The sequence below is a fragment of the Chrysochloris asiatica genome, unplaced genomic scaffold, assembly GCF_000296735.1.
Source record: "Chrysochloris asiatica unplaced genomic scaffold, ChrAsi1.0 scaffold00003, whole genome shotgun sequence".
Taxonomy (NCBI): domain Eukaryota; kingdom Metazoa; phylum Chordata; class Mammalia; order Afrosoricida; family Chrysochloridae; genus Chrysochloris; species Chrysochloris asiatica.
Window position 1 is genome coordinate 9,542,133 of NW_006408521.1, and position 27,539 is coordinate 9,569,671.

The 27,539-nt window shown below is 38.4% G+C and overlaps 1 protein-coding gene across 2 annotated transcripts in view; it reads right to left on the reverse strand.

Annotated features, from left to right (window-relative positions):
* PRKG1 (protein kinase, cGMP-dependent, type I) overlaps nucleotides 1–27,539 on the reverse strand; it is a 1,720,113-nt gene that overhangs the window by 1,007,200 nt on the left and 685,374 nt on the right. The window lies entirely within an intron of this gene.

The window sequence follows — 27,539 nt, forward strand, 5'->3', positions numbered from 1 at the left end:
GTCTTTACACAGGATCATGTTTCCAAATACCAGCAAATGGTTTGCTTTGATGAAATACAAAAGATTAATTTAACTGTATTGATTTCACTTTGCCAAAAATAAAAGGAAATTAGTCAAAGTGGAAGTACACATTAAATTCTATTTCATGTTAAGACTTTTCTTTAGAAAGAGCTTAGACTTATTATATTTATGTAGTCTTTACAATAAAACAATCTGAAATATAGCTCTAAAATAAATTACAAAATTAGGAAAAATAAATGAGGTTAATTAGAGCATCAAACCAAGACACCCACCCCAAACCCACTACCCACTATGATTTCATGCTGACTCATAATGACGCTCTCAGACCAAGGAGGACATAGAGTTTCTGAGATGACCATCTCATGTTTATCCTAGGGAGCAGCTCGGGAGTTTGAACTACCTACCTTTTGGTCAGCAGCTCACCACTCAAGCCACTGTGCCACCAGGGTTCTAGAGTTTACCAAGTTTTTGTTAATTCAGAACACATAGCAAGTATTCAAAAACGATTAGCTCATTAAGCATCATCATTCTTACCAATCATGCCCCTGGCAGAAAACAGGCCTGAGGAAATGGGAGACTATTCAGATGAAGATGGTTGTCCGCAATGGTCTGAACACTGAGGTGTTTCTGATAAGCGTAGAATCCATGAGCACTAGGGAACCAGAACTCACTCATATCCTTTGAAGCAGAGGGCACAATTGTTTCTGCTTCTCAATTTTGCTTAGGGACTGCTGGCTCTGAATACACTTCCATTAAGAGAATAGGACCCAAGAGTGATAATAAAGTTCTTATCATGCAATTGAGACTAGGACCTTCTGTTCTCTATAAAGCTGATCACCCACTCTTGTAGATTAACTCATGCTGGCAAGCTTAACAGAGACTCTACCTCAGAGCTATTCTCTCTGTAACCCAATTACATACAGTCCCCAAATGGTTCAGAATTCTTTTTTAAGTAGATCAGATATTTTGCCTTTAATTGCGTAAAGACAACACTTCAAAAAGAAGCCTCCACCAGACATGAGATGAAATTTTAAAGGAGCAAATAAATGTACATAGAATAGTATCATCGATGCCAAAAGCAGGACACTTCACTCTTCATCCTTGAAAGCTGTACCTTTACAACTCAAGCATCAAACAAAAGAGCAAGAGAAAAGAAAGTCACTCGAACTTACTGAATACTCTACTAGTATATGTGTAAATGAGCCCTAGTGTGGCACTATAGGATAAGCAGTGGACTGGTAATCACAAGGTCCACAGTTCAGACCCACCAGCTGACCTCAGAAACCCTAAAAAAGGTTGCTACAAGTAGGAACCGACTCAGCAGCACTGAACAATAACAATATGCTTAGATATGTTGGTGAAAAAGAATGAATCTTTAGTATTTCACACCTGAAAATATACTAAGTACTAATTTACATTAAAAAGGTTAAAATCAATATCTCTATTAACTTAATTTCTGATGAGATCAAATTAATCACAAGGGCTCTTAATGGCACCCCAAAAAAAAACTCACAAAAAGTTTACTACCACAGGATTGATTCTTATTTATAGTCCCCCTAATCATTGCTGAAATTATAAATCTTTACTGGAGCAGATGGCCTCATCTGTCCTATGCAACAACGAGACTGGTGGGTTTGAACCACTGACCTTGTGGTTAGCAAAGCAATGCTTAACCCATTGTGCCACCAAGAGTCATTGTAATCAAAATTATAGGTAGACAAAAACAACAACTACATTCTAAGATAATATTTTAGCTTTTTAAACAATTTTGGCTTTTTACTTTCCTTTCATGTTTAATGTTGACTAAAGTACACAATCATCAATCTAACTAAATAAAAATTACTGTCTTACAAAAGCTTTGTATTCATGTTTTAAATTTATTTTTATTGTACACTAAATCATTGCATTTTTTTAGATAATCAGCATGTACCAATTGATAGTTTACTCAATGTGCTAACCTGCCTGGTAATTGAAATAATAAAAATAAAATCAAACTTTTTTCTCCCAAATATGAACAGCTCTTTGGGGTCTTATCACATTCTTGCTTTCATACACCTGGTGATAATGCCATTGCCCTATATGGGAAGATATTTTTCTACATGAAATTAATCCAAATCTAAAATGATGGTTTGAAAAAAAAATCTTAGTGCCCATGTTCAAGCTCAAAATCTTTATAAAAGATCCAGACACACCCATGTGCTTTAAGACTTGACTTGGTGAGATGAGACACCAGAGACAATATGATCCATCAAAATCACAACTTATACTCATGAAATAGCCTGACTTTCAGTTTAAGTGGGTAGTCAGTTTATTTTACCAAGTGGTTCAGAGTAAAAAACAGTTTCATTTTTCCTGACGTTTCAAGAGTAATAGCAAACTATAGTCTGTTTATTTAGACAAAGACATGGATAATTACACATAGTCTAACAGTAAGAAAATTCTACAGCTGAAACCTGTAATTTTTCTATGTCACAAACATCATTATTAGAAAAATACTGGGGAAAATATATTTTGAAGTTTACTAAAGGTACACTGGAATTCTGATATGATGCTAGAGGAGAAGCTGGACTGCAAACAGCGGCAGTTAAACCCACCAGCTACTCCTAGGAAACCCTATACAGGGTCCCTATGAGTTGGAACGAATGTGATGACATGTAATAACAACAACAAAGGTACACTGGTGTTAGACTTTAAAAAGAAACAACGTAAGATAAAAACTGAGTCATATAATAGTTCTTAACTATGGAACAATTTATAGCTTGTAATTGTCCTATTTGTTTGCCAAGTAATAGTTGCCATATTCCTCTAACAATCTCACTCAACTTTCCCTTGTTCTCTACATCTAAATTCTCTTTGCAACAGTGAGAGGCAGGTTCTTTCAAAGCTACATAAAGTTTCCCTAAAAATGCTCCTACCATCATTGATACTATCAAGCTTTTTATTGTTGTTTGTTTTCTGTTAAATGGCAATTTTACCAATAATTAATAGATTATGTCAATATTTACCAATTTGCTAAAATAAGAGCTATCTTTTTATTCTTCTTTTGCCTTACAAGCTGTTTAGATGGAAATACACATAATAACGTATCGTACCAGAAGAAAACTGAGTAACGGATTTGAAATATTTTTTCCCTGTATATTTCTACGGCTAAGTCAAAGTAACAACACAGTTAAAACAATTTTCAACTCTGTAAAAAAAAGCTACAGTATGAACTGACTTATATTCCAACAAAGTTGCTTCAAAGTTGACTGCACATGTCGAACAACTGGGAATTTCGAAGCCTTGCAATGTTGAATTATATCTCTAGAGGCTTCTTTTAAATGAACTGGAAAGCATTCATAGTTCTCTAACAAGGAACCTTTCATTTAACCATTTGCTGGAGAACTGATGGCAAGTTTTCTAATAGAATTTGAAGTCTACTGGGCAAGACAAATAGGGCACATATAATAAATGACTGGTGTAAGGCAGGGTCAAGACCCTAATTTTGAATTTTGTGGCTATGAGAGATGCTTCTTAAATCTTGCAGGAGCAGCCTTGGTTCATGGTAAAGAAACTTACCAGATCCAGGAACAGGAATGTTCTTCCTTAATTTTCCAGCTTTATTTTTTTCTCTAGCATCAAATTAAACACAGTATAGATAAAAATAGGGAGTTATGATTTTCGGCCTCTATTTTAATACCTGGAGGAATTCTTAACTCTTTTTGCCTATTGCCTCAGGAGGTGATAGATGCTGCCTCTCATCATTTAAAAACAGTAAATTCATTCTTTATTCTCAAAACTCTAGCTGTTGTATGGTCAGAGCTGATTTGCCATCCTTATTATCATTATTACATCTTTATTGAATGAAATCACAACAACAAAAAGAAATAAGGGTTTAAACTAACATCAGTCATTCTAAATTCCCTTGGGTTCTTTTGACATCAGCATCAACACAGCTTTTTTGTGCAAGCAAAATTCTACACTTTAAGAGTAGTTCGGAATTTGGTGAAGATGAGTCTAAGACTGGCAGAAATTAAAATATGAAGTTTTGAAGTAGGGGAAAAATTAGTTAAGAATAATTAAAAGTTTCACAACAGGACAGGAAATGAGGTACAGCATTTCAGAGCTGGTGAATATAATTCAACAAACTATTAATATTAAAACAATTTTATACTTAAAAAATGAAAACTGTTATTTTCATAATACAGACTTCAGAAAGTGAAGTTTGGTTTCTGGGGATTATCACAACCTTTCTCAAGAGGGGACATAATTTGTTGTTGTTGTTAAGTGCCACAGAGTCGGTTTCAACTCATAGAGACACTGTATAAGTTTTCTGATGAGTGGTTTAATCACCAACCTTGTGGTAAGCATAATCCAATGCTTATCCTTATAGCACAACACCAGGACTCCATGGGGTTAGTAAACTGTGCTTACCAAATTTAAATATTTTTGTCTCAGGAGCTGTTATTGCAATCATTGTTTAAATTATATTGTTCAGTAATTCCCACATTCAATTAGGTTACCTTTCTTTGGAATGGGCACAAATATGTTGTTAAGTGCTGTCGAGTCAATTCTGACCCATAGCAGCCCTGTATAGGGTTTCTGAGGAGCAGCTGATGAGCTTGAACCGCCGACCTTGCAGGCTTTGCAGTCTGGTGCATTAACTCACAACTTCAAATCACTTGGCCAGATGAAATAGACTATATTTCAAAATTCATGGTATAGAATAGTGTGAGTTCTCCCAGTCCTGTGTCAGTTATGTTAAGTTGTTGTTGTTTCTGAAGTGCAGCTGGTGAGTTTGAACTACCAACCTTGTGGTTCAAACTGACCTTAAGATCCCGTGCATGAGCCTACAGAGCCACAGTAGGCCTCTTCCATTCATTTTAATTTTCTTTACTTCCTGTATATTTCTTTTTCTTTTCTTTAGTCAATTAAAACCAAATGAGAAATATAAACATTTTCGTCCTCAAACTGATATCTTTGCTCTTGAACACTTTAAAACATTTTATAGTGGAATGAAATATGCACTTGCTATTTTCACTATGGGAGCACAGTTGGCTCCATATGATAAGTACTAGACTGTGAACCACAAGGTCTGCAGTTTGAGCCTGCCAGCCGCTCCATAGGAGAAAAAGAAGGCTTTCTGTTCCCACAAAGATTTTAAAAGCCTCAGAAACCCTATACAGGGTCCCTATGAGTTAGAACTGACTTGCTGGTACTTAACAACAACAACAACATATTTACTATATTAAAATTATACTTCTACATATAATTTGAGCTCAGTGACGCCATACAATAAACACTGGAGTATGAACCAGAAGGTCAGCGGTTGAAGGCTACCAGACACTGTGGGAGAAAGATGAGACTTTCTGTTCCTGCAAAGATTTAAAAAGCCACAGAAACCCTATAAAGGGTCACTATGAATTGACTCGATAGCACTTACCAGAAAAATTTAAACATAGATTAATTGCATTCCTGAATAACTATATTGCTTTACATAAACATAAGAGAGTTCACATCTGTTTCCACCTGTAAAACATGTGTGAGGATTCTTTTTCAGAATGATCTATGAAAAATAGAAAGTGTTTCTTTGCCTTCCTGTTGGACTCTTCTGGAGCTCGAACAGTCTTAAATACTTATTAGAGGTGACAGTTAGCTATCCTCTTTGGGTTCAAATTCCTCAATGGCATTAAAAATGACATTAGTAAGAAAATTATGACATTTCCTACAGCTGTTTTCAGGGCTTATGTAAGGTACTTCGCATAAAATCTGACACAGAGGTATGCACAATAAATGTTACTAATTATTGTTATTGACACCAAATGCTGCTTGGCAGTATATCATCAAATAAATGTGACTTTATATATGTAAGTTATATAGCAGATGATTACACTTACGTTACTTCCAAGGAGGTGCTAATGGTGGTGGTGCGCCATGGAGGCATTCTGATTCATAGCAACACTGTACAGGATTTCCAAGGCTGTAAACCTTTTTCATCTTTCTCATATGGAGAACCTGGTGGTCTTGAACTGCTGACCTTGCAGTTAGCAGCCCAACACATAACCAGCTACTCTACTGAGGCTTCTTTATTTCATGGTGGTAGTGGTGGCTTTGCACCATGGAGTTGGTTCTGGCTCAGTAAACGTTGCTGTTGTGATTAAGCCAACCTTGTAGTTCAAACCAACCTTGTGTTCCAGTGAATTTTATCCTAGAGTGCCACATCAGAACTCCTATTGCAATGGTTGTTGTTGTTAGGTGCCATTGAGTTAGTGCTGACTCATAGTGACCGTATGCACAATAGAACGAAACAATGCTCAGTCCTGGGTCAACCTCACTACTGTTGCCACACTTGAGCCCACTGATATTGCCACTTTGCCAATCCATCTCATTGGGAGTCTTCCTCCTTTTCTCTGACCCTCCACCTTACCAAACATCATACCCTTCTCTAGCGACTGGTTCCTCATGACAATATGTCCGAAGTATGAAAGATGAAGTTTAGCCATCTTGGCCTCCAAGGAGCACTCTGGCTGTACTTCTTCCAACACAGATCTGTTGGTTCTTCTGGCAGCTCATGACACTTCCAATATTCTCCTCCAACATCATAACTCAAAAGCATCAATTCTTCTGTGGTCTTCCTTATTCACTGTCCAGCTTTTGCATGCATATGAGGTTATTGAAAATACCATAGCTTGGGTCAGAAGCACCTCAGTCCTCAAGCTGACATCTTTGCTCTTCAACACTTTAAAAAGGTCTTTGCAGCAGATTTGCCTAATGCAATACGTCGTTTGATTTCTTGACTGCTGCTTCCATGAGTGTTGATGGTTGATCCAAGAAGAATGAAGTCCTTGAGGACTTCAGTCTTTTCTCCATGGATAAGAATGTTTTTTTATTGGTCCAGTGGTGAGGATTTTTGTTTTCTTTACATTGAGATGCAATTCATATCGAAGGCTGTGGTCTTTGATCTTCATCAGTAAATATTTTAACTCCTCTACACTTTCAGCAAGCAAGGTTGTATCATCTGCATATCGCAGGTTGTTAATGAGTCTTCCTCCAATCCTGATGCCACCTTTTCCTTCATATAACCCAACTTCTCAAATTATTTGCTCAGCATACAGGTTGAATGAGTATGGTGAATGAATACAACCCTGTCACACACCTTTCTTAATTTTCAACCATTCAGTGTTCCCATGAGCTGCTCGAACAACTGTCTCTTGGTCCATGTACCGATTCCTCACGGACACAATTAAGTGTTCAGAAATACTCATATTTCGCAGTAGTGATGGTTGTTGTTGCTGTTAAGTGCTGTTGAGTCGATTCTGACCCATAGCGACCCTGTATAGGGTTTCCAAGGAGCAGTTGTTAAGCTTGAACCACCGACCTTGCAGTTCAAACGACTTTGCAGTCTGGTGCATTAGACGACAACGCCACACCAGGACTCCAAATAGCAATGGTAGTACATGCTAAATGTATTAGTTTTAGCAAATGTAGCAAAACAAACATCTATGGGGAAAGGATAACAAATTAGGAACCACTGGAAGAATAACTTCCTATTTGTTTTTATTGTAAATTATAAGAAGTAACACAATAGTTTATATACCGTGAAGACAATCAACTTTCCTATAAATGGAACTCTGTCCAACTGAGTCCAAAATTCCAATGTGGATTCTGGCTCTAGGCCAGAAGGAATACTCTGATGTAATTCTGTCTAGATGCTGGAAAAGCAGCTTAACCAATTGTTCCATCTTGCCTCGAGATGAAACTTGTTGTACAGAAGGGACACTTACATTTTATTTTTCTTATAAGAAGATTCCAGTGAGTGTCACTAAAATGGAACCCAAAGGTTGTAGGAGGGGTCTGCATTTCTAACAGTGAGACCATATGCAGATGAACAATAGTAAATGGTATTGTTATTGGTAAGTGCCATTGAGTCTCTTCTGACTAGTACAGACCCTGTATAGGGTTTCCAAGGAGCAGCTGGTTGTTTTGAATTGCTGACCTTGTGGTTAGCAATCCAGGGCTTATCCCACAGTGTAGTAGAACTTTTCCTTTATCATTTCAAAACCAGTAAGCAACTACTGGATATTTTAAAATCCTTACTTACTAAATCTTTCCAGCTCATGTCCTGTTACTCTCAAATGAACTGAACAGCAGCCACTTAAGTATCATCTAACTTTGCTCCCCATTCTCTTTCCCCCATCACACCTGTACTAATTATTATTCACACTGCTTTCAAAGAGCTCTTTAGATAATAATCAAATCCGACACTTGCAAAAATGTCCCTGTCTTTAAATCCATTGGATTTAAGAGTAAAATAACTTAATTCTTCAGGTCTGACGTAATCTAGCACAGTAGGTTTGTACTTCAGAATATACCAGCTGCTCCTCAGAAACCCTATACGGGGTCGCTATGGGTTGGAACAGACTCCATGGCTCTTAGCAACAACATGAATCTAAATAGATTCAAAGGCAGTGGATGTGATGGGAACCGCAGTTAAGAGTTTTAAGAATGCTTGTTACGAAGCACCTGGAGGACTAGTGCAGTTTTTATTTCAGTAGGTTTGGTTGGTGCCTGAGAACCTGCATTTCTAACAAACTTCCAGGCAATACTGATGCTGCTAATTGGGGTACCATACATTCAGCACAAGTGACCTACCTACTGTGCCCCATTTCGTAACAAACACTCTTAAAACTCTTAACTGCTGTTCCCATCAAATTCACTGCCTTTGAGTCTATTTAGATTCATGTTGTTGCTAAGAGCCATTGAGTCGGTTCCAACCCATAGAGACCCTTGTATAGGGTTTCTGAGGAGCAGCTGGTGAGTTTGAAATGCTGACCTTGTGGTTCAAACCAACTTTGCATTTCAGTGCATTAACCCACAGCACCACATCAGGACTCCATGTAGACTCGTTGTTGTTAAGTACCACTGAGTTGGTTCCAACGCATAGCAACCCTGTATAGGGTTTCCAAGGAGTGGTTGGTGAGCTTGAACCACCAACCTTGCATTTGCAAGGGCTTTGCAGTTTGGTGCATTAACCCACAGAGCCATACCAGGACTCAATGACACTCAAAGTTCTACTCAAAATCTAACTACCCCACAATGTTTCCGAGACTAGAAATAACTAACCTGTGGGTCAGCAGCTGCGCGCTTAACCACTGCACTCCAGGGCTCACTGAACTGCTGTAAACCCACTGCCATCAAGTGGATTCCAACTCATAATGACCTTTGAGAGCTAGTATTGTTTTTCTTGTTAAGTGCTGTCAAGTCAATTCCAACTCACAGAAGACCTGCTTAGGGTTTCCCAGGAGTGGCTAGTGGGTTTCAACTGCTGACTTTTGGTTCAAGATGACCTTACAGTCCAATGCTTGTCTTACAGTGCCACACCAGGACACCTATTGCTTCTATGGTGGTGGCGGTGTGTTGTGGAGTCTGTTCCAACTCATAGCAACGCTGTGTAGGGTTTCTGAGGCTATAAATCTTTATAGGAGCAGAAAAACTCATCTTTCTCCCATGGAATAACTGGTAGTTTTGAAGTGTTGACCTTGAGGTTAGTAGTCCAACTTGTAACCACTGAGTTATCAGAGCTCCTCAGGTTTGAAGAATTAATCCTGTTCTTTCCAGTTGCTGAGTTTCTGCACAGGCTAATTCCTCTACCTGTCACGCCTATCCTCTCTGTTAATCACCCTCCTCTTGGTGACAGCCTGTGGCAGCATGTACTTCTGTCTCTGCCACCATCACACTGGGTTGTGTTATTTAGACTCTATTGTCCGCTTCTTGAAGGACAGCTGCCTCTTATCTCTGTATACTCAGTACCTAGCAAGATGTGCAACACCTGGTAGAAGAAATTAAAATGTTTTTCAATAGATGTGGCAAGTTCAATAAAAAGTATTAGTTCCCCTTAGTGATTAGTGGAAGCATCCTGAAAGAAAAGATTGTTTGGGGTGGAAACAAGTAGCTAAACTAGCTGCAATTCCCTCCCCAGCATATTAGAAAGAAAACTGAAAGAAAATGAGTAAGTAGTAGAATTCAGCAAAAAGTCCTGGGGCAGATGGAGAAAAGGTGAACACAGAGAACTAGACTATTTCTAAGCTAAAGAAAGATCTTCAAGGAACTTGTAGACAAATATTTTTATTCTCTAGTTATCTAAATGATATGTGCGTATGTTTAAATTTTAAATGCTACCCAGCTTCTATCTAATCACACTCTGCTTGGTGTTGGATAAAAGATTCAAAGATTAGAACCCTTGTTAAGCACAGCAAGGTGTGATTATATTTCAACTCAAAGTGACACTGCACAGACTGCATCTATTGGTAAATATAGATGTCAAAGTCTACCACATAGCTGGTTTATAGTGCTGTCGTCGTCCAAACAAAATACTTCCATTCCAATTACATTCCGAAAGAAAATCTAAATCCTAAAATGTAATGAATTTCTCATATTCCCAATGCTAAGAACTTCCTTATTAAACTGTCTTTCTACTGTTATATTGATTTTAGCTCATAGCCCAAAGCTCTTAAAGGGCAAAAGAGTAGCCATTAAACCCTGTAGTTCTTTAAAAGGAGCCCTCTTAGCCTTTGAAATACATAAGACTATAGGTAGAAGCGTGATGTACATCCAGATCTCCAGAGATGGGAAATGCCCACTTGAAAGGACGAGCAGACCAGCCTGGAGCTACTAGAAGAACAGAAGATACTTCTTGAAGGACAGACCTACAGGAAAAATACAAAACAATAGAGGCAGACGGACTGTTACAGCAAGAACAACCAAGTTGCTTGCCCAGGAAACATCAAGGCAAGTGGTTGGGTCCCCTCAGTGCAAACCTCCTTCCAAGACTAAGACTCAATGGAAATACACACTCTGATTGGTGACCACACTCATCACCCATAAGGGGAAGTTAGGTAAAAACAGCAAAGAAGCGGTGAGCTGAGCCCTACAATGTTCAATAATCCTCTGTGAACCCGGGTGGAGACCTGGTTGGCCAGCAGTGTGGAAAGACCTGGAGACTCTTGGGCCCAGAGTCAGTGACATGGCCACGGGGGACTGGAGTGGAGAGTGAAGCTACCGGCTGGTAAGAAGGAAGGGCATATGCACAAAAACATCCACACTTGCAGATAATCCCACTTGACCTGACTTCAATGACTGGATGATCAGAGCTCAACCAGAAGAAGAAAGAAGAGGGAAAAAAGAGTAATCTGATACAAGTTGATGAACTTGACCTACACATATGGATGCAGTAACTCAAAAGAGGGAACAAATCCTTACAGCAAGAATCATTCCCACCCCCTCCACACACAGAGTAGACAGGGATGGGCAACTTGGACATTGGATACCCAAAATGGGGGTGGGAGGGCTACAAAGGCAAGAAGTGACTAGCTTACAAGCTTTCAAGAGGGAACCTAGAGCCAGGGGGCATGGAGGAAGGCAGAATCTCCAGTGAGTACTATCCAATCTGTCTAGGCAGAGCTGATGAAATGAAATTCAGATGGGTCACTTGTGATACAATAGTGAATAATTGCTATCAGGACTGATTGTGAGGGTTGGAAATGTAAAGGTAGACATTTTATAGCAAGGAAGGGAGTGATTAACTTTCCAGTCTAGGAGCAGAGGTTCCTAGGACTATCAACAGAGAAGAGGGAGAGCAGGACCCTACCCAGAGAAGCAGTGATGCCTGAGATGGAGGCAGAGACAATGGCGTGGAGGGATGAAGCAGCTGGGGACTTTGGATTCAGAGAGGGAAAGGGACTGTGTGCTGAAGACTAGGGGTGGTGGGTGGGGGGAGGTATTATAGGGGGCGGGTTTGAAGGGTATACTCTTTGGTTGGTTGATGATGCATAGAGGGAATTGGAGCCATGGCAATGAAACAATATACGATAGAATGAATGTTAAACTAAAGTTCTCTCATGTAAATGATCATATAATTCACAATAAAACATTTAAAAAAAAAAAAAAAAAGAAGCCCTATTGGCTCAGTAGTTGAACTGCTAGGTTGCTAACTGAAAGGTCAGTGGTTTGAGCCCACCAGCTACTGTGCAGGATGAATATGCAGAAGCCTGCTTCTATAAAAATTCACAACTTTGGAAACCCTATGGGTCACTTACACTCTGTCCCAAAGGATGGCTATGAATCAGAATCTACTCAACAGTAGTAGGTTTGGTTTGGTGTGAGTCCACTTAATGACGACAAAAAAACAAACAAAAACACGTAGAAAATTGTCATGTGTAAAACTCAACTTCATTAAAGAAGGAAAACCATTCTAAGAATCTATTTTTAGAACCATCCCTACTGATTGGTGTGTCACTGTAGGTTAATGTGCCAGACTGCAAAGCCATTTGAACTGCAAGGTTGGCCCTAGAAAACCCTCTACAGGATCTCTATGGCTCATAACCGACTTGACGGCATTTAACACCAACAACAATACTGATTGGAATATTTCACACACTTAAGTTACAGTGTCACAAAGTCAACCACAGGCGCCTTGGTACTTACTATGACCATTGTTGTTGTTGTTGTTACGTGCCATTGAGTAGGTTCCAACTCATAGTGACCTGAATGTACCACAGAATGAGAAACACTACTCAGTTCTGTGCCTTCCCCACAATTGTTATGTTTGAGCCCATTGTTGCTGCCACTCTGCTGATACATCTTGTTTCCACATTTTCTTTGGGTTTCACTTTACCAAGCATAGTGACCTTCAAGGACTGGCCCCTCATGACAATGTTCAAAGAACAACAGACAAAGTCTAGCCAACCTCATTTCTAAGGATGTTCTGGCTGCACTTCTTCCAAGACAGATTTGTTTGTTTCTCAGGCATTTCAAGGTACTTTCAATATTCTCTACCAACACCATAATTTAAGTGCATTGATCCTTCTATGGTCTTCCTTATTGATTGTCCAACTTTCACATGCACATGAATTATTTTAAAATACCATAGCTTGCATCAGGCGTACCTTAGCCCTCAAACTGACATCTTTACTTTTGAATACTGTAATGAGGCCTCTTGCAGCAGATTTGCCCAATGTAATACACTTTTTGATTTCTTGCTGTGGCTTCCATGAGCACTGATTGCGGATCAAAGCAAAATGAAGTCTTTGACAACTTCAATTTTTCCCCCCCCTTTATTGGTCCAGTTGTGAGGATTTTTATTTTCTCTACATTGAGGTGTGATCCATACTGAAGGCTGTGATCATGGATTTTTACCAGTATTTTAAGTCCCTTTTGCTTCCAGCAAAGCAAGGTTGTATCATCTGCATACCACAGGTTGTTAATGAATCCTGACGCCATCTTCTTCTTCATATAATCCACCTTCTCAAATTATTTGCTCAGCATACCGATTAGATAAATATGGTGAAAGGATACAACCCTGACACACACCTTTTCTGATTTTACACCAATCAATATACCCTTGATCTGTTCAGATGACTGCCTCTTGGACTATGTACAGGTTCCTCACTAGCAAAATTAAGTGTTCTGGAAGATCCATTTTTCACAATGTTATCCATACTTTGCTATGATCCACATAGTCGAAAGCCTTTGTATAGTCAACAAAGGACAGGAAAACATCCTTGTGATATTCTCTGCTTTTAGCCAAGGTCCATCTGACATCAGATATGATATCAATAGTTCCACATCCTCATCTGAATTTGGCTTGAATTTCTTGCAGTTCCTTGTAGATCCAACTTCAGCAAAACTATGAATACTAGTTATGATTAATTAAAATTGTGAGAATCATCTCAGTGATTCCATTGACTACATTGACTCATAGCGACACTATACAGGGTTTCTGAGGATCATCTGGTCAGTTTGAACTGACAACCTTGTGGTTCACATTCCAGTGCTTATCCTACAGTGCCCCACCAGGAGTCTAATTACACTGTAGTCTCATGTTAATTTTAGAACAATGTACTGTTAATGCCTAGTAGAAAACAAGCAATATATTGTAAGAGAACATAGTGGTTCCATAGGATAAGCATCAAACTGAGAATCACAAGGTCGGTGGTTCAAGTCCATCTGTCACTTTATTGGAGAAAGATGAGGGCTTCTGCTCTCCCAAATATTTACAGCCTCAGTAACCCTATACAGGTTCTCTATGAAAGGCAACCTACTCTAAGGCACACAGCAACAATAATACATTGCAAATGAGTTAAAAAGAAAAGTCTGTCTTGACTCTGACTCATGGAAGCATTATGCATAACAGAATGAAACATGACTGTAGTAGATTTGAGTCCATTGTTGAGGTCACGTTGTCCGTGTATCTCATGTGGAGTTACCCTTAGTTTCACTGGTCCTCCACTTCGCCAAGCGTGATGCTCTTTCCTAGCAATTGCCCTCTCCTGATAAAATATCAAAAAGTCTCACTCTCCCTTGATTCTAAGGAGTATTCTGGCTGACCTTCCTCCAACACTGATTTATCAATCTTTAGGACTATATTAACATAGTGGAGAGGTTCAGCTGCTTCTAATTCATTACTCCTCTCCACTCCCTAAATATTAGGAACTGAAGTAAATCTAAGAATAACTCAAATCTGTCTTGATTCTGAGTTCATGATAATTGCCATAAAGTGATAGCTAAGTTGTCTCCAGTTGCGCTGCTTTCATGTGGCAGGGATGCACTTATGGAAATAATATTGCACTAAAGTCACAAGCTCCATCGCCCAGGTTATTTTTTTGGCTTAGTTTTCCCCGTTTGTTAGATAAACTCCTTAAGACTATCTTAACATTTATTTGAACCACTTTCAATAATGTCAGTTTCTTCTTGTTGCGTATTGTAGTTATGGCTTTGTCTTAATCTATTCTTACTGAAATATAAAGTTACTGAAATCAGAGATCATCTCTCCTGATCCAGCACAGTACATTACACACAGTGCATGCTTTACACATGTTATCATGCCTGTATTACAAACTCATAACTTCACACAACTTTAAGATAGATAAAGAAAGGTTCTTTAGATATCACTTATTCATTCTGTGATTTTCACAAGAACTTACCCCAAAAGAATATCTAAAACTTATTTTCATTTCTAAGCACTGTGAAACCTGATGGAATTTCTTCCATCACTGTTATTTCTTCTCTAACTGTAGAGTTTATATACAGTGTTCGTTCTGAAGAACTTTAACCCTACTGTTTCCTGATAGAAACAATATAATAGTAGAGTCAGATATTTAGATTAGCCTTACCTAAATAAGAATTGGAGTCCTGGTGTGGCGCTATGGGTTAATGCACCAGACTGCAAACCTGTTTGAACTGTAAGGTTGGCAGTACAAGCTCACCAGCTGCTCCTCGGAAACCCTATACAGGGTCGCTGTGGGTCAGAATGGACTCAACGACACTTAACAACAACAACAAATAAGAATTAATTGATGTCTAATTCTAATGTTCCAGTCTTAAATATCCCCTTGTTTGCTTGGGTATCTCTAATTGGGTATCTCTCAGATGTCTTAACCCATGAAAACTACTCTCGGATTTATCCCCACCCAAAACATGCTTCTACTCCTCCAACATTCTCAGTAAGCGCTACCTTCAGTTACTTAGGCACTCACTGCACAAGTCTTGCAGCTTTCGATGGCAGTTCATTCTCCTTCATTGTCTTATAACCATCATTATTAACTCTTTGAATTTTACTTCCTAAATATGTGCTGAACCTTCTGACTTCTTGGTCTATACATCACTAAAACTATCACTCATAGTGACCCTGCACAGTGTTTCCAAGGCTGTAAATCTTTACAGGAGCAGAAAGCCTTATCTTACTCCCACAGAACGCTGGTAGTTTTGAACTGCCAATCTTGAGGTTAGCAGTCCAATTCGTAACCGCTATGCTACCAGAGCTCCTTTTAAGATAGCAATGCATATATTTCCAGCATCCAGAAAAATGCTCTTTAACACCCTCTCAAGATCTAATGCTGTCCTTTTACAAATGTGAAAAAAAAAAGAGTAAGAAGTCTGGTGGTGATCAGAATATTAATTAGAATTTAAAGACAGATCACCCCTTCAAGGGCAATATTCTACAGGAAAAAAAGATAGCCACCTCAATGCAGAATTCAGAGAGTAGCAAAATAGCGCATACTGGTGAACTGATCTACAGACTATAGGAGATAAAACGCTTTTTTTGGATGAATACAAAATTAAGTTTCAAGTTAATATTCTACACACTGTTGTGCAGTCCAAGAATTTGGCTGAAAGGACAAGAATAAAAAGGTACTAATACATTTAGCATGAGCAAAGTGGCACTGTAAGATAAGCACTATACTTGGAATCACAAAGTCAGCAGTTCAAACCCACGAGCTGCTCCATGGGGAGAAAGATGAGGCCTTTTGAGTCCTGGTGTGGTGTCACAGGTAAGCACTGAACCTCAAAGTCAGTTTGAACTGTGAGTCGCCAGTTCAAATCTGCCAGCCACTCCTCAAAAACCCTAAACAGGGCCGCGATGAGCCAGAACCGAATTGAAGGCGCTTAACATCAACCACAGCAACAATACACTTAAAAATTCAGAATCGCCTTAATCAGCATTGACTTACAAGGAAAGCTTAGATAATCCTTGGAGGAACAGTTATTTTTATCCAAAATGGTATTTCTATTTGAGATTCCTCAAAACACCTGAAATAGTCATCCAAAAGCCAAAAATGCCACTCTGCAAATTGCTAGCAAAACACAGTGTTACTCATATGAGTTACTGAAGAATTAAAGGACCAAGAAAGACAAAACAAAAAGGGTTCTCAAGAAATTGGTGAAATATACTCATCACAAAGGTAATTACTGTATGTTTAAAATGACAATATGTAAAAAGATACCTTATTTTATAAGAATTGGTGCCTGTAGGAAATCTGGTTGGGACAGTTTCTGTCTCATCATTAATAGGTGGGAATAGCTACTAACAACAGAAACAGTCATTATTAGCAAGTTGCTACACTACAGCATGGAATACTGGTGTGGCGCTGTGGGTTAATGCGCCAGACTGTAAAGCCGTTTGAACTGCAAGGTCGCCAGTTCAAGCTCACCAGCCGCTCCTCGTAAACCCTATACAGGGTCGCTATGAGTTGGAACTGACTTGACGGCACTTAACAACAACAACACAATACAACATGGAGTCCTGGTGCGGTGCTCTGGGTTAATGCGCCAGACTGCAAAACCATTTAAACTGCAAGGTCAGTGGTTCAAGCTCACCAGTCACATCTCGGAAACCCTATACAGGGTCATTATGGGTCAGAACTGACACAACAGCACTTCACAACAACAACATTACAACATATTTAAGATGTAATGAAACACCAACAGTGTCTACTCTTTTCTTTCAGAAATGATAAAAGTATGAGCACAGCCCAAATCAATCCTGAAAGGAATATAGTTAACACTATTCCACCTTTGTTTCCAAATAAGCTATTTGCCAGCTCATATACAGTACAATATAAAATAATAACAAAAGCAAACAATGCAATTTAACATGTTCCAATATTTACTGACTTACAATACAAAATGTTAGTGGAGTCTGATAGTGGATGCTTCAGAATCTTGCCTCACTTGAACAATAGATTTAATCTTATTTTATTATTCTAGAGGATTTGTATGTGGGCTGTCACTCTTGGTAATATAATTTTCTTCTTCTTTTTTTAAGAATCCATATACTGAATGAGGCTTGAAACTAAGCTTGAAGCAATCTAATTACTTCCAAGATCTGGTACATAGGCACTTACTGTCTAACCAACTTATAGAGCAGATTTGTTATTCAAAACAAGAAAATGCTCAAGACAGGAAAACTTGAAGACCACCTATCTCATGAAGAATTCCAAGTGGTTCCTTTCCAATAGTCTCTTGATAGTCTCTTCAACAGATGGTGCTGGCAGAACTGGAAAGCGATATGCAAAAGATTGAACCAAGACCTTCACCTCACACCTCATATAAAAATCCAATAACTAGAATCCCTAAGGAAATGTTTATCAAAGTAACTACATACAGTATACCAAGAAAGTAAAGAGAATAACTAGGACAATATGAACCAAAAAGCAAGAGGAGCAACAAATGGCATCTAACACCTGCCAATGTGGCTCAAAAAGGTACCTCAGTATCATTGTTATTGTCAGACGCCATCTAATGAGTTCTGATCACAGTGACCCTACGCACAACTAAACAAAATACTGCCTTACCCTGAATCCCTCAAAACTCTTGTTATATTTGAATCCATTCTTGCTGCCATTGTGTCAATCCATCTGGTTGGGGGTCTTCCTATTTTTCATTGACTGTCCACTTTACCAAGCATGACTGGTCCCTCCTGATGTTGTTGTTGTGATGTGCCGTGGAGTTGGTTCTGACTCATAGTGACCCTGTACAGGGTTTCTGAGGCTATAAATCTTTACAGGAGCAGAAAGCCTCATCTTCCTCCCATGGGACAGCTGGTAGTTTCGAACTGCTGACCTTGAGGTTTGCAGCCCGATTCCTAACCACTACGCTACCAGGGCTCCTTGGTCTCTCCTGATAGCATGCCTTAAATATGCAAGAAGTTTCGCGTCCTCACTTCTAAGCAGCAAACTGGTTGTACTTCTTACACAGATTTGTTTGCTCTTCTGGCAGTCCATGGAACTTTCATTATTCTTCTCCAATATCATAATTCAAATGCATCTATTCTTCTATGGTCTTCCTTATCCAAGTTTCACATGCACTCTGAGGCCATTGAAAATGCCATGGCTTGGGTCAGGTGCACCTTATTTCTCACAGTAACATCTTGCCTCTTGGGCATTTTAAAGGGGTCTTGTGCAGCAGATTTGCCTAATGCAGTACATCTTTGATTTGTTCACTGCTGCTTCCGACACTATAGAATAAGCACTGGACTGCTAATCTCAAGGTCGGTGGTTCAAACTCACCAGCCACTCCTCGGAAACCCTATACGGGGTCACTAGGGGCCAAAACTGACTCAGTGGCACTTAACAACAACAGCTTCTATGAGTGTTGGTTATAGATCCAAGAAAAATGAAGTCTTTAACAACTACAATTTTTCTATATATAACATAATGCTAATTATTGGTCTATCTATGAGGATCTTTGTTTTCTTTACATTGAGATGCAATCCATACTGAAGACTATGTCTTTGATATTCCTCAGTAGGTAGTTTAAGTTCTCCTTACTCCCAGCAAGTAAAATGGTATCATCTGCATATCATACTTGATATGTTGGGCTCTTCTTTATATAATCCAGCATCTCAGACTATTTGCTAAGCATACCGACTAAGTAAGTATGAGGCAACCCTAGTGGACACCTTTCTTGATTTTAAACTATTCAGTATCCTCTCGTTTTGTTCTACTGAATGCCTCTTGATCTATGTTCAAGTTCTTTATAAGCCTAATTCCATAATACCCATTCTTTCCAAAGTCATCCATAGTTTGTTAGGATCCTCACAGTTGAAAACCTTTGCATAGTCAATAAAGCACAAGTAAACATCTTTCTGGTATTCTGTTTCAGCCAGGATTTATCTGACATTAGCAACGATATCTCTATTTCCACATTCTCTTCTGAATCTGGCTTGAATTTCTGGCAATTCCTTGTCCATGTGCTATTGCAACTGCTTTTTAATAATCTTCAGCAAAAGTTTACTTGTGGGTGCTTTAATGAAAATATTAGATGATTTTCTCATTCTTTCCTTCGAATCGACACAAATGGATCTCTTCCAATTGGTTGGCTGGGTGATTATAATCCACAGGGTTTTCATGAGATGATTTTCAGAATGAAATCATCAGGACTTTCTTTCTAGACCATTCTGCTGTGAAAGCTTCCCTGAAAACTGTTCAGCATGCTAACATCTAACAAGTTTCCACTGATAGACAGATGGCGGCTGGATATGTGGTACACTGGCTGGAATCAAACCCAAGTCTCCACCATGGAAGGGAGAATTCCACTACTGAACCACCATTGCAACTCATTAGATAGTACATGCTCAATCAAATTTTGATTGAAACAGGGTATACATTAGAAAATGTAATTCAACAGAAATGTTTAAGAGAAATATGCTTTTTTCTTTTTGAAGGGGTCAGAGGAGAAAGTAGATGGAGTTTTGCAGACAGTAATCACTTTTGTTTGCAGACACAGCAAATAGGTCTATAGTAAAGAACACAGACTTGGCAATTTTCTATTCCCAAGCTTCAAAAAGACAAATGCATGCTTAACCATATTATTGAATTCTATTATATGTCACGGCCTATACCGAGTAGCGGTTTTATATTATTAGCAAGTACAGCCAGCCCTCAGATCAGAACTACTCTGCCCTTATCCTTTCACGTATCCACACTCTTTCAGGACACATGCTAGGATAAGATGGCAACAGAGCTGAGCTGTTCCTCCTTCATTTTTATGGGTCAAAAGAAATGTCTTGTCTCTGGAATTTGCTTGGATTATCAGTTTTCAAAATTACTTTAAAATCAAGATGAGGGCATTAGACAAAAGAGTTAGCACAGTAGACCTATGATGACTATTCTTAGAATGTCCTACTTGTAAGGTCGGTGCTTGGCTGGCATTTGGAACTTGGATTCTGGAGGAGTTCCCACCATTTGTAGAATGAAGAATGGCTCACTCTTGAACTGAGGAACTTTTTAAACCATGTTAGTTGATGTAAGTTGCCATTTATTTTTCTTTTTTAAAACAGAAAATGGTGTTCTGGTTATTCTTTTTCCCTTATTTGGTTGACTATAGTTACAATGATAAAGATATGAAACATTTCCTTTGAAATTCTGATTTTTTTGGAAGAAACCACTTGGAATTCATCACAGTTTCTGCACAATCATTAAGGTTAGACTTTCAGGATTTTCTTGTTTTGAATAACAAATCTCCCCCTAAAAAGAACTCATCCACAGTAATCACAGATTATAGTGGTCTAAACTTTGTACAAACAATATAATTTATGTTGAACACCTGCTGTCCTTCTGGGAGTTGGGAATTTTGTTAGGTGGCAGGTAGGGATTCTTGTCTGATCAATTCCCAATAAAAAAAACCGTGGCCATTGAATCTCTAAATTATTTCTATTGAATCTCTAAGTATTCCTGACAATATTTTACACATGTTATTACAACTTGCTCTAGGAGAAATGAGATGCCTCCTACATGACTCCACTGGGAAAGGACCTTTGAAATTTCACACTTGGTTTCACCTAGACTTTGTCCCTTGTGCCTTTCTCCCTATGCAGGTAATTTTTGTTATCCTTTTACTGAGTATTACAGCGAGTATGACTTATGCTGAATTCTTCCTGGTAAATAACCAAAACTGAGGGTGATCATGGAAACTTCTGATGCAGGGAAGGAAACCCTGAACAGTTTTGTCAAAACAACTTAAGTGCATAAAGAAAACATTATTGTCCCTGGGACCATCAAGGGATAAAAGCGGAGAGCGGGGCTCTACCCGGAGAAGTAGTGACACCAGAGATGGAGGCAGAGAAGATGACGTGGAGAGATGGAGCAGCTGGGGACTTTAGATTCAGAGAGGGGGAGGGGCTGTGTGCTGATGACCAGGGCACAGGCTTGTAGTGTATACCTTTTGGTTGGTTGATGATGCATGGAGGGGATTGTAATCATGGCAATGAAATGATATACGATAGAATGAATGTAAAACTAATGTTCTGCCATGTAAACTATCACATAACTCACAATAAAACATTTAAAAAAGAAAACATTATTGCTGTATCTTTAGGTATTTCCTTTATATTGTTGAAGGTCCTGAAGAAAAAGTTTTTGTGATAATGGTTTTTTGTATCTTTGTTTTTGTTTTAATACTATATTGAACCAGGTTTCAAGCTAGTCAGTTCTCCATTCTGAACAACTGAATAAGTCTGCCCTCTCCAATCAGTCTTCAAATCAGAAAGAGCAAAAACTACAAAGTTGAGGAGCGAAGGCAGCCTGGACAGGAAGGAGCAGTGGACAAAAATCTACTATTCATTTAGGTGCTTTTGATTCACCGCTTTCACAGTGTATATTCCTCTTTTCAAGCCCTCTTTTATCACCCTGTGCTCTGCCAAAATGGAAGGTACAAACATATCTTGAGCATATATTAAATTCTGAACTCTTCATGTGGTGCCAGAGCATCAGCACTAGACTGAGAACCACAAACTCGGCAGTTCAAACCCACCAGCTGCTCCTTGAAACCCTCTACAGTGTTGCTATAAGTCAAAACCCACTCAATGACATATTAACATATTAAACAACTTATGAAATACTGTATGTTACTTATTTATTCCTATTGTTCCATCTTAAGTAACTTACTTTGAACAAATATCCAAAGCAGAGCTGTGATTCAAACTTGGGTCATTCTAAAATCCAGGCTGCTTTTTGCTATGCAATAGTCCAGAGGCAAGTTGAGCTTCTACATGAAGCTATGAGAGAGCTAACAACTAAAGGGGACGGGGAGAATCATTCCAGTCTCTTATGTCAGGTTACATCATGTCTGTTTCTACATTTAAAAAGATAGTCCTCCAAAATTTAAATACTGCCCTGAAGGAACAGTCAGAATAGAAAAAATAAGTGTCTCCTCCAAGCTATACATCAGTATTACTATAGATTAACTTAAACTGTTCTTTAAGGATATGAGTTATTGTTGTTGTTAAGTGCCATTGAGTCAGATCCAGAAAGTTAAAAAAAAAAAAAAAAAGCCTAAAGAGTCCATATGTAATTAGATTAAAGATATTAATATATATATGTTAAAATACTTGAAAACCAAAGTGCATTAACTCTTCAAGGATTCACTTAAAATAATGTTGCTGTTAGGTGCCCCCAAGATGATTCCAAGTCATAGCAATCGTATGTACAACAGAATGAAATATGGCCTGGTCTTCACCTTTCTCACAATCCTTGTTAAGTTTCAGTCCATTGTTGACACTGTGTCAATCATCTCATGGAAGGTCTTCCTCTTTTTTTGTTGATCCGCAACTTTAGTAAGCATGATGAACAGTATCTCCAGATACTGGTCCCTCCATATAACATGACCAAAGTATGAGACTATGTCTCGCCTTCTTTAAGCCTAAAGAGCATTCCAGATGTAGTTCTTCCAAGACACATTTCTTCATTCTTCTTGCAGTCCGTGGTATATGCAACACTCTTCACCAACACCATAATTCAAAGACATCAATTATTCTTTGTTATTCCTTAGTTATGGCTCAGTTCTCACATGCATATGAGGCCAGACACACCTTAGTCCTCAAAGTGAAGTCTTCACTCTTTTGCAACAGATTTGACCAGGGCAAAATGTCATGTGATTTCTTTCCTGCTCTTTCCACAGGCATTGACTATGGATTCAAGTAAAATGAAATCCTTGACAACTTCAATCTTTTCTCCATTTATTATGATGTGGTTTATTGGTCTAATTATGGAGGATTTTTGTTTTCTTTATGGTGAGATATAATTTACCAGTAAGTGTTCCAAGTCCTCTTCACTGTCAGAAGGGAAAGTGGTGTCATCTACATATCACAGGTTGTCAGTGGGTCTTCCTATAATCCTGATATCACCTTCTTCTTCATATAATCCACTTCCCTCAATTATTTGGTCAGCAAACAAATTGAGTAAGTATGGTGAAAGGAAAAACCCTGATACATACCTTTCCTGATTTACATCAAAAAGTATTCCTTTATTCTTTTTGAACGACTTCCTTTTGATTCATGCACAGGCTTTGTATGTGCACAATTAAATCTTTTGGAAATCCCATTCTTTACAATACTATTCATAGTTTGTTATGCTTCATATAGTCATATACCTTTGAATAATTGATAAAACACAGACAAAAATCTTTCTGACATTTTCTACTTCAGTCAACCCATCTGACGCCATTTCCATTTCTAAGGCGCATTCTGGCTGAAATTCTTCCAAAACATATTTGTTTATTCTTTTAGCAGTCCATGTTACATGCACTAACTATCCTTTACCAACACCATAATTCAAAGGCATCAGTTTTTCTTTGGACTTCCTTATTCATGGTCCAGCTGCCACATACATATGAAGCGACTGAACAACCATGCCTTGGAGCAGGCAAACTTTATTCTTCAAAGTGATATCCTTGCTCTTTAAGTTTTTTTGCAGCAAATTTACTGAATGCAATGCATTGTTTAAAATACTACACAGAAAATATTAGCACTGAGAGAAACAAATGAGCTACTCTTTAATCAAAAGTGAGTTCTACAGCTACTAAGATTTATCTTAAAAGGATTAAAAATGGATATTGCTGGAAGTGTGCCAATAGTGAGTTACTTGGGATTTAAAATTCCAACTGCAACCAATTAACAAGGGCTTTCTAATGAATGTACATTTAAAACAGTGTAGTCTATTGAACCAGAGTCTGTATAGTAAACCAGTCTAATGCTTTACAAAATATTAAGTCTCTTCATCTTTTCCCCCTTGAATACTATTCCTTTTTTTCAAACGGGTTTTTTTCTAACCCAAAAAGATAGGTTAATTCCATTGTGCCTGAGTTTCACTAAATGTTTTCCCAATGTAGCTACATTTTTTCTCTTGACTGTTTTTTTTTTTTTTTTTGTCAGTACATCTATATTCTTTGATATCAGAATAGGGAACCCATATTTTTTCCTAATTTTTTGGTACACCATTACAACAGTTAGATGCACCCAGATTTTGGCTTCCATGAGAAACGATCAAAACATGACTTTTTTTTAAATAACAAAGAATCTATACCAGGCATGATATTCTCTTTATTTATGTTCTCTGAATAAGTCTTCTGTAATCTTGTTAAGTCTTTCTTTGTCCTTTCTTACAGTCCACTACACCTCAGGTTCAACCCAGATTCAGACTAGGACGTGGAATGAGGGATATCATTGCTGACATCAGCTGGCTCTTGGATGAAAACATAGAACACCAGAAAGATGTTTACCTGTGCTTTATTGACTACGCAAAGATTTTCAATTGTGTGACTCATGACAAGCTATGAACAACATTGAGAAGTGTGAGTATTTCACTTAATTGTATTCATGAGGAACCTGTACAAAGACCAACAGGAAATCATTTGAACAAAACAAGGGAACACTCAATGATTTAAAATCAAGAAAGGTGTGTGCCAGGGTTGTATTCTTTCACTATACTTATTCAATCTGTATGCTGAGCAAATAATTCAAGAAGCTGGGTTATATGAAGAAAAATGCAGCAACAGGATTAGAGGAATGGTCATTTACAACGTGTGATATTCAGATGATACAGCCTTGCTTGCTGAAAGTGAAGAAGACTTCTAATACCTACTGATGAAAATCAAAGACCACAGTCACCAGTACTGGTTGCACCTCAATGTAAAGAAAACAAAAGTCCTCACCACTGGACCAATAAATAATATCAAGATAAGTGGAGAAAAGATTGAAGTTGTTAAAGATTTCATTTTGCTTGGATCAACCGTCAACATTCATGGAAGCAGCAATCAAGAAATCAGATGATGTGTTGCATTTAGGCAAATCTGCCGCACAATGCCTCCTTAGAGTGTTCAAGAGCAAAGATGATATCAGTTTGAGGATTAAGATGCACCTGACTCAAGCCATGGTATTTTCAATAACCTCATATGCACGTGACAGTTGAAAAACGAATACAGAAGATCTTAGAAGAATGGATGCATTTGAGTTACAGTGTTGGAAAATATTGAAAGTACCAAGGACTGCCAAAAGAATAAACCAATCTGTCCTGGAAAAAGTACAACCAGAACGCTCCTTGCAAGCCAGGATTGCCAGACTTAGTTTCTCACACTTTAGGCATACTATCAGAAGGGACCAGTCATTGAGAAAGGGCATCATGCTTGGTAAAGTGGGCCAGTGAAATAGAGGAAGGCCCCCCAAAAGACTAATTGGCACAGTGGCAGCAGGAATAGACTCAAGCATGGCAACGATTGTGGGATTGTCGCAGGATCACATAGTGTTTCCTTCTGTTGTGTGTAAGGTCATTACGAGTCAGTAGTACCAATTCAAAGGCACCTAACCACCACCACAACAACTACACCTCAAAACCTAAGGCCACAAAAAACATTTTATTAGGAAATATTAAAGTCAAATACATGACAAATCTTCCCATATTATAAATACACACTGTGCATACCTTCCTGTTTTAAACCTCTAAAATACTCTGTTGTGAAAATAAAATGCATAGTATAGGCTTCTAAATTGCCTAAGACTGGTATCAGAGCTCAGAGTTCATTCTCTACAGCCCATTCCAAGACTTTTATCCGCTGGCCTTCTGGTCAACATGCACTTCAGCTATTTTTAGGTCCCAAGGAAGTGATTTTAATTGTAATACCATAATTTCATTTCAGAAGATGAAGAATTTTAGAAGGGGCATGGATAATACACTGTGGGTGGATTGTTAATTATAAGCCCAATTATAAGGCAAGCTTGAATATCGTTATGCTAATGGACTCCTGGAATCCATTGGCGCTGTGGGTTAATGCGCCAGAAGGCAAAGCCATTTGAACTGCAAGGTCAGTGGTACAAGCTCACCAGCTGCTCTTCGGAAACCCTATACAGGGTTGCTATGGGTCGGAATCAACTCGATAGCACTTAACAACAACAACAATGGACTCCTGTTGTAGCAGTGTAGGGTCAGCACTGGACTGTGAACCACAAAATTAGGGTATAAAGGCACCAGATGCTCCTGGGAAAACCTGTACGGGGTTGCTATGAGTTGGAACTAGCTTGACAGCATTTAACAACAGTAATGAAGAACTTCTGTGGATGGGCACACCTTGCAAATAAAAGGGGTGTAGTGGTGGTGGTTGTGTGCCAGTGTTGACTCAGAGCGACCTGGCATAGAGTTTCTGAGGCTCTAAATCTTTACAGGAGTAGAAAGCCTCATCTTTCTCCAGTGGAGGGGCTGGTGGACTAGAACTGCTGACCTTGAAGTTAACAACAGCCTAACTTATACCCACTATGTTAGCAGGGTTCCTTATAAAAAATGCAGGGATACTTTTTATAATAACAACATACCAAAAATAAAGATGATGAAAACACATGGTTTGTATTTTGGGTATCAGTGTACAAAGTCCATCTTAAAATTTGGAAATTTTACCACACATGCTAACACATTTCTGTAAACAATAATGACAGTTAAGACCATTTTTCAGGAGAAGCTGAGCACCATTGCTTAACCAAGTGTCAAGAATTCATGTGCCTTAAGACCTCAACTGGAAATCTGGTGTTATTGTTACTAGTGCAATCAAGTCAGTTCAGACTCATAGCAACCCTGTACAGGATTTCTGCGGCTTTGAAGCTTCGTGGGAGCAGAAGCCTCATCTTTCTCTCAGTTTAACTAGTGAATGAAACAGTAAAGCTATGGTTGTAAATAAATTAAGTCTGCCAACATTTATTTTTTTAAACGTTCCTGCTGAGCAATTAAAATTAATCAGCATAATTATTCTATAAATTTTAATATATCAGTTATTCAGTGATGAATAAAACTTCTAAGTTCTGAAACAGAATTCAAGAATGGAACTGCAAAACTTGGGGGAAAAAATAAAAATCAAATGCTATGAAAGCTGTGCCAACTAATCCACCAGATCTGCATTATTGTTGAGCATATTTTTTGGTGTTGTTAAGTACCATTGAATCA